At 45.5% G+C, this 7,283-nt stretch overlaps 1 protein-coding gene across 2 annotated transcripts in view; it reads left to right on the top strand.

The window, feature by feature from the left end:
* The first annotated feature begins 7,017 nt into the window (after positions 1-7,017).
* Positions 7,018-7,283, top strand: part of C17H2orf42 (chromosome 17 C2orf42 homolog) — a 59,779-nt gene continuing 59,513 nt past the window's right edge. Inside the window, exon 1 of one of the 2 annotated variants that reach the window (XM_077134474.1) lies at positions 7,018-7,072. The gene's annotated coding sequence lies outside the window, so the exon portion shown is untranslated. Of the gene's footprint in view, positions 7,127-7,283 lie in introns of both variants that reach the window. The other variant, XM_077134472.1, reaches the window with a different exon arrangement.

Below are 7,283 nucleotides of genomic sequence, written 5' to 3'. Positions count from 1 at the left end.
AGATCAAATAGGCTTAATAATTAAGATGTTTTAACAGAGACCCCAGTAGTTTCTAACAATGTTTTCCACACACAAACATACTCCTCCAGCCGCCTGTCGTGATTACCCGTTACCCTGATGCTACAAGGAAAATGCTTACTTACAGTATGACTGGAGTCCTCCTCTATCGGCTGGACTAACGTCCCTCCAACGGAGACTTTTCCTTGGGTCCTCAATGTTATTTCGGCGTCTTCTTCTTGCCCCACGTTGGGCACCAGATGTTGCTTCCAATGGACTGGAGCGTGAAGGATATTAAGGAATGACAGAGAGAGAGACGGGATCAGGGGGGTCTGAAGATTAGGGACAACAGACAATTTCATTCTTAGCCAATTCCTGCTTACATACTGCAGGGTGTGGGTGACAAAAAGCATGCATGCATTTCGTGAGGGAACCGAGTGTTTATTTTTCAGTGCTCTCTTCCTTCATACTCAGGATAACCTCAAGGAACCTGGGCTTAGCAAACATTCTCTTCCTCCCAGACCCTTCTCCGTTGTGCAGATAACAGTCTCCACAGTTGACTGCCCTCGCTGCAGCTCGGATGCCGGCTGTCCCCCACCAATTCCGAGGTCTCGGTGTCACCCTCGCTCCGACACCGGTGGGCCCTCAGGCTCCGAGACCAGCGCCTGAGCACAGTCGTCGCGGGCCGGGACGTCCGTGTCCCCCCGTCGGCCTGGATGTTGCTGACGAAGTGGCAGAGCTGGTGGCGAATCCAGTCCTTGAACACGGAGGGCCAGGACCCCGGTCGCCAGCCCCGGGAAGAAGATGCGGCCGAGACACAAGGAGAAGACCTCGTTGGCCTGGAGCTGCGGGAGGCCGCTGGCGGAGCCCGGCACCGACGTGAATCCCACGGCCACCCCGGTCTGTCAGGGGGAGGCAAGAGCTCGCTTCCCACCACAGCTCGCTTCCCACCGCAGGCCCCTAGGCCCGGGGCGAGGAGCAGGGCTCTCGGCACCCAGATGGCAGGAAAGCCAGCAGCAGGTCCTTCCCGCCGCGGCCGCGCTCGGTGCCCGGACGCCCCGGCCTGGGCGGGGCTTTCTGCAGCGGCCACACCGGGCCCTGCAGGCACCGCGCTGCAGGCACCAGCTGCCCTGCCTAGCTTCTGTCTGCTCCTAACCTTTTCATTCTGTTAGCTTTATTTTTTATTTTTATTTTTCATTACATAGTTGTATATTCATCACTATGACCATTTTTTAGAAAGTTTACATCACTCCAGAAAAATAAATAAAAATGAAAAACTTATACATTCCACACCCCTTACCCCTCCCTCTCGTTGACAACTGATATTTAAATCTACCCAAAATTTTTTAACCCCTTATTTCCACCCCCCCCCGTGTTATTTATTTTTTCTCCAATTTTTTTTTCACTCATCTGTCCATACCTTAAAGGGAGTATCAGACACAAGGTTCTCACAATCACGTGGTCACATTGTAAAAGCTATACCGTACAATCATCTTCAAGAATCAAGGCTACTGGGACACAGCTCGACATTTTCAGGTACTTCCCTCCAGCCTCTCCAATACACCATAAACTAAAAAGTGACATTTATATAATGCATAAGAATAACCTCTACAATAATCTCTTAACCACTGAAACTATTTTGTCTCATTTCTTTCTTCCCCCTTTTTATCAAGAAGGCTTTCTCAGTCCCTTGATGCCAGGTCCTGGCTCATCCCAGGATTTCTGTCCCACATTGCCAGGGAGATTTACACCTGTGGGAATCATGTCCCATGTAGGGGGGAAGGCAGTGAGTTCACCTGCCAAGTTGGCTTAGAGAGAGAGGCCACATCTGAGCAACGAAAGTGGTTCTCTGGTGAGTGACTTAGGCATAGTTATAAGTAGGCTTAGCCTATCCTTTGCAGGGATACGTTTCTTAGGGGCAAACCCAAGATCAAGGGCTCAACCTATTGAATTGGTTGTCCCCACTGCTTCCAAGAATATCACAAATTCCCCAGATAGGAAAGTTTAATGTTTTCTCCTTTCTCCCCAGTCTCCCCAAGGGGACTTTGCAAATGCATTTTTTATTCTCTGCCCAAATTACTCTGAGATGTATTGGGGCATCATACTAACCTGTACAAACCAACAAGATCTCACGCCTTATTCAAGATTCCATGTAATTACTGTGTTTGAATAAACCGACCATAAAACACACTTCTTTTTAAACTCTGCCTTAACATGTGTCTTGTAGTTACCAGATTTGCTTGTGCTCCTTTTGATTTAGTCATTTCTGAAATACTTTTGTCTTTTTCTCTTTCCTAAATTCTACCAGTTCCTGTTTTGCCTCAGGGACATCTCTTCCCTGAATTCTTGTATTTCTTAAGAGTATACTTGTACAAATGGTGTGTTTCATATTCCTTTCTACGGACTCATATTTGAAACAGTTGGATTTTCCTGGGCCACGTCCTAGCAGGAGAAGGCAGGGGAAGGGACTTCAGGTTTCTGGACTCCCTCCTCTGTAACTACAATGATGAATTGTCTTTATACTATAGGGCACCTTGGTGTAGTCACACCTCCTCTCTCGGCTGGGACTTTGTTCAGAACAGAAGGGGTTCTGTGCCAGCACTGAGCTCCATGGTTCCTTCATCTGCTCCAGGAAGGGACCTAGCTCCTGCCTTTCGACAGATCCCCTAACTTGCTTTCTCAGCTATGTTGTTACCCCTGGACTCTCCCAGAGGCACTGACACACTGCGCCCAGCTCAGCCTTCCTTGTGAAAGGTCCTGCTCAGGGGCGGGTTCCTTTCTGAGAGTGAGTATTTGCTGGTGAGTTCTGAGATCTGCTATCACCAGTGCTTTCCTCACTTTTTGTTCTTCCCCTACTGCACAGTATTGGCCTGCCAACCCGTTTTGTTGATCTCAGCTTTCAACCACACTTCCACTTTAATGTGGAATTTGTGAATTTTCCCCGTCTCCCAAGTTTCACTGAAGATATTGTTTGTGTGGAATAGTGGTCACATGTTTTCCCTGATACTCTCTGATTTTCAGAAGTAGAAATAGCCAGATCCAGGCTGCTGCCATGTTTTTATCTACCAGTATCAGAAGCCCAAAGGAATTTTTTAAACACATCAATCTGATCATGACACTCCTCTACTTGTTTGCTTCAAATTGCATTTAGAAAGAAACCTAAAATCATTATTTTTTTAGGGTGCGATGCCTTCCATAGTGCAACTTTCACTTATGCAACTTCACAACAAGCCAGTCTCCCCCCATGGACCCTTAAGCTCTACACAGATCTTTCCATTTTTTGAATAAGCAAACCGTTCATATCACTTAGGGTCCAGTCACGAGATGGAGACCACAGTAATAATTTCAAAAGGGAAATTTTAACATAAACAGTTGTAAGTAGTAAAAAGAGGAGAAAATAAAGACTCAACGGGATCTAGGAGTGGCAGGTGCAAAAAACATAAACAAAAATAAAAACAGTACTATTTATAGACAGAGTGGCAATGAAGGGACCAAGGGCTTAAGAGAACTCCTTTCCCACCAACAGTAGATTTTGACCTTCAGATAAGAGTGTAACCAAGAAGTTAGGATTAGGGAATGATTTTGATTATGGAATCATTATGCAGATATTCCTTTTTGCTCTCTGGTATATTATACAGAGGGAAATGCCTGAAATCTCCGAATTGTAATCCAGCTGCCTTGATCTCTGATAATGATTGCTGAACCTTTGTATCCTTGTGATTGTAAAAACCTTGTGCCTGACCCTCACTAGAACCCCTTTTATTTAGTTTTTCAACTTTAGAGTCTTATGATACTAAAGATAGCCCCTAAGGTTTATTAATGAAGGGCCTTGAGTCAGCCCAGAAGTAACCCACTCCAACTCCAAAGCTATCTTGATAAATGAAGCTGGATCTAACCAAAATGGGCCTCTCTAACATGCACAGTAGCTTACATTTTATCCTTTAAGTGACCTATAACTCATTATAATATCAAAAATCATGCCAATCATCATATTAAGGCAAGGCTACCATATTCTTATACATGCTCTGTGACTAAGCATGTAGTCAATTTGCACATGCTCAATCGTTACAGCATCTCTAATTACAATATCTGGAGCCACTGTGCTCATAACTCTAAATCCTGTCCATCTTTTGATACTCTAAAATTATCAGAATTACTGCATTTTAGAGAGAATGATTTTTAGTATGGTAGGCCATCTGATCTCCTATTTTGTGCCTAGCAATGAACTCTCTCTTTGAAACCCCAGTGTATCAGGAATTGGTCATCTGAGCACATCAAACAGAGAACCCCTCACTTTTGATCGGTATCATGAGCTTGGTTACCCCGGGGTCGTGCATCCTGGTGAAGAGAGTCGCGAAGGAAGTGGGCCAGAGCTGCCTCCTAGAGTTGCCTATCACTGCCAGAGTGTGAGCCACCAGCCGAAAAGATAATGAGGGCTGCCAGATTTAGCAAATGAAACTACACCCCCAAAATTGCAGGGGACACATACTTGTATCTGAAATTCAAATTTAACTGGGTGTCCTGTATTTTATCTGTCAATCCTGGAGGGTGCACCCAGAGCTGCCATGGAAGCCGCTAGAGGTGGGGAGTGTAGGTATTGAGGGTACAGCTGCGGAAGGTCAGAAAGACCACTGAGTTAAGCGCCACTGGGTCTCCTGAAGACAGATCCACTTGTTACCACACTGACTAAAAAAAAAGAGCCAAAACCCATTAAAGAAGTGCCTTCTGCTGCTATCAGTTTGTTTGCCCAGCGCCCTCTACTGACAAAGCCTAACATTAAGCCCGCTGGCAAAAGAAGGAGTGTCTCACAAAGTAAGGCAGAGTGGACTGGGAACTGAGAGACCCTCACAAATTCTTGCCACCTCAATGCATTTTAAATCTCCACTTGAATGTCACTTCCTCTTGGAGGTCTTCTTTCTTTACCCCACGTGCTGGTTTGAATCTATTACGTACCCCGGAAAAGCCATGTTTTAATCCTGACCCAATCCTGTGGGAGCAGCACTTTCTCTTAATCTTGATTCAATATTGTAGTGTAAAATTTTTGATAAGATTATCTCCACAGAGATGTGGCACGCCCAATTCTGGGTGTGACTTTTTTGGTTAGGTGAAAATGTGACTCTACCCATTCCAGCTGGGTCTCAATTAGTTTACTGGGATCCTTTAACAGAGGAAACATTTCAGAGAGTTAGAAATGACAGAGCAGTAACAAGTTTCATAGCAGAGCTGACACAGATGCTAACACTTGGAGACTAGAGAAACGGATGTTTGGAGATGCTTAGAGCCCAGAAGGCATTATTGTCATGAGATGTTAAGCAAACCAGAACCTGGAGAGAGCCAAGGGAAACCAAGAGATGAAAGCCATCCCTAGAGAAACAAAGTGAGGACTTCACACAGGAAAAGGCTGAAAGCATTGGAGCCCAGGAGTAAGGGAGCAGCAGATGCCAACTACGTGCTACCCAGCTGACAGAGGTCTTCCTGGCCCATCAACCGTCCTTGAATTGAGGTATCTTTCCCTGGATGCCTCACTTTGTACATATTTATAGGCTTAGAACTGTAAGGTTGTAACTTATTAAATTCCCCTTTCCAGGGGACATTCCAGTTGCGGTATATTGCAATCCAGCACCTTACTAACTAATACACCCATAATTGAAATCATTGCCCTTTCAACCACCTTATACTTTTCCTTTGTAGCATTTGTCAAATTGTTGGATTTTAAAAAAAACTTTTTTAAACATAACAACATACAAATATTTACTCATCTGTCCATACCTTACATAAAAGGAGCATCAGACACAAGGTTTTCACAATCACACAGTCACATTGCAAAACTTGTATCATTATACAATCATCTTCAAGAAACATGGCTACTGGAACACAGCTCTACAGTTTCAGGCAGTTTCCTCCAACCTTTCCAATAGTTAAGGTAAACTAAAAAGGTGATATCTATATAATGCATAAGAATAACCTCCAGGATAACCTCTAGACTCTGTTTAAAATCTCTCAGCCACTGACACTTTATTTTTAGTCTCATTTCTCTCTTTCCCTTTTGGTTGAGAAGGTTTTCTCATTTCCTTGATGCTGAGTCCCAGCTCATTCTAGGATTTCTGTCCCACGTTGCCAGGAAGGTCCGCACCCCTGGGAGTCATGTCCCATGTAGACAGGGGGAGGGCAGTGAATTTGCTTGTCATGTTGGCTGAGAGAGAGAGAGAGGCCACATCCGAGCCACAAAAGATGTTATCTGGGGGTGACTCTTAGGCCTAATTTTAAGTATGCGCAGCCTATCCTTTGCCCAGATAAGTTTCATGTGAACAAACCCCAAGACTGAGGGCTCGGCCTATTGCTTTGGTTGTCCCCACTGCTTATCAGAATATTAGGAAATCTCCAAATGGGGAAGTTAAATTTTCCCCCTTTCTTGCCATTCCCCCAAGGGGACATCAGATTGTTTGTATACAATTTGTAATTCCTTTCCAATTCACACAGATTTCATCCTGAACACACTGCACTTAAAAGCTATCTTCAATCGTAAACAAAGAGCATTCTGTGTGATTCCAAGGGTCAGAGCTAGGACAGGCAGGAAGCAGATTTCAGTTCATTATAAGGGAAAATGTTCAAGGAATATAGTTAACTGTTAGTTATGGAAGAAAAAAACTTGTCAACAAACTCTCGAATGATACAGCTTTGGTGAGCAAGTCCTCCCTTGACAAAACGCTAAATTGCATCTGACATTTACTAATAAATGCTGAAAATCTAGGGTGATTTTTTATTAATTACCTACAGAATTCTACTCAGAAATTTTTTCGGGCCTGAAGCAGGCACGACCAACCCGAGAGCAATGTTGGTGCCTTCCGTACAAGCAGGGTCAGCTAGACCCTGGTAAGCTCAAGTTCTACCACCTGTTTCCCCAGCATGTCCTCCGCAGCAGCCGGGAGAAGCGAACTACAACTCCCATCAGATAACGCTGTCTAAAGGGGCGGGCACCTGCTGCGCGTGGGCCGCTCTGACCAATAACAACTGTCGTTACAGCGGACAGTTTGACCGCGTTTGTAAAAGGCCGTGGCAGGCGAAGAGAGAGGAGGTGAGGGCGGTCACCAGCTTGGGGCCCTAAAGCCCGTGTGTGGGCGCGGGGCAGGTAAGGGGGCCATACTGAGAAAGGGCGGAGTGCGGCGGTGGGACAGAGATGTAGAAGTGGGGATCCCGGCGGAGAGTGTGTCCAAGGAGAAGGGTGCAGGCAGGGTGACGCTCCTGTTGGGGCCTATTTAGGACCGGAAGTGAGCGGTCGCGCGAGG

The sequence above is a fragment of the Tamandua tetradactyla genome, chromosome 17 (assembly GCF_023851605.1).
Source record: "Tamandua tetradactyla isolate mTamTet1 chromosome 17, mTamTet1.pri, whole genome shotgun sequence".
Classification (NCBI taxonomy): Eukaryota; Metazoa; Chordata; class Mammalia; order Pilosa; family Myrmecophagidae; genus Tamandua; species Tamandua tetradactyla.
Note: the sequence above shows the minus strand (reverse complement) of the source record. Positions and strands in the feature narration are given on the sequence as shown.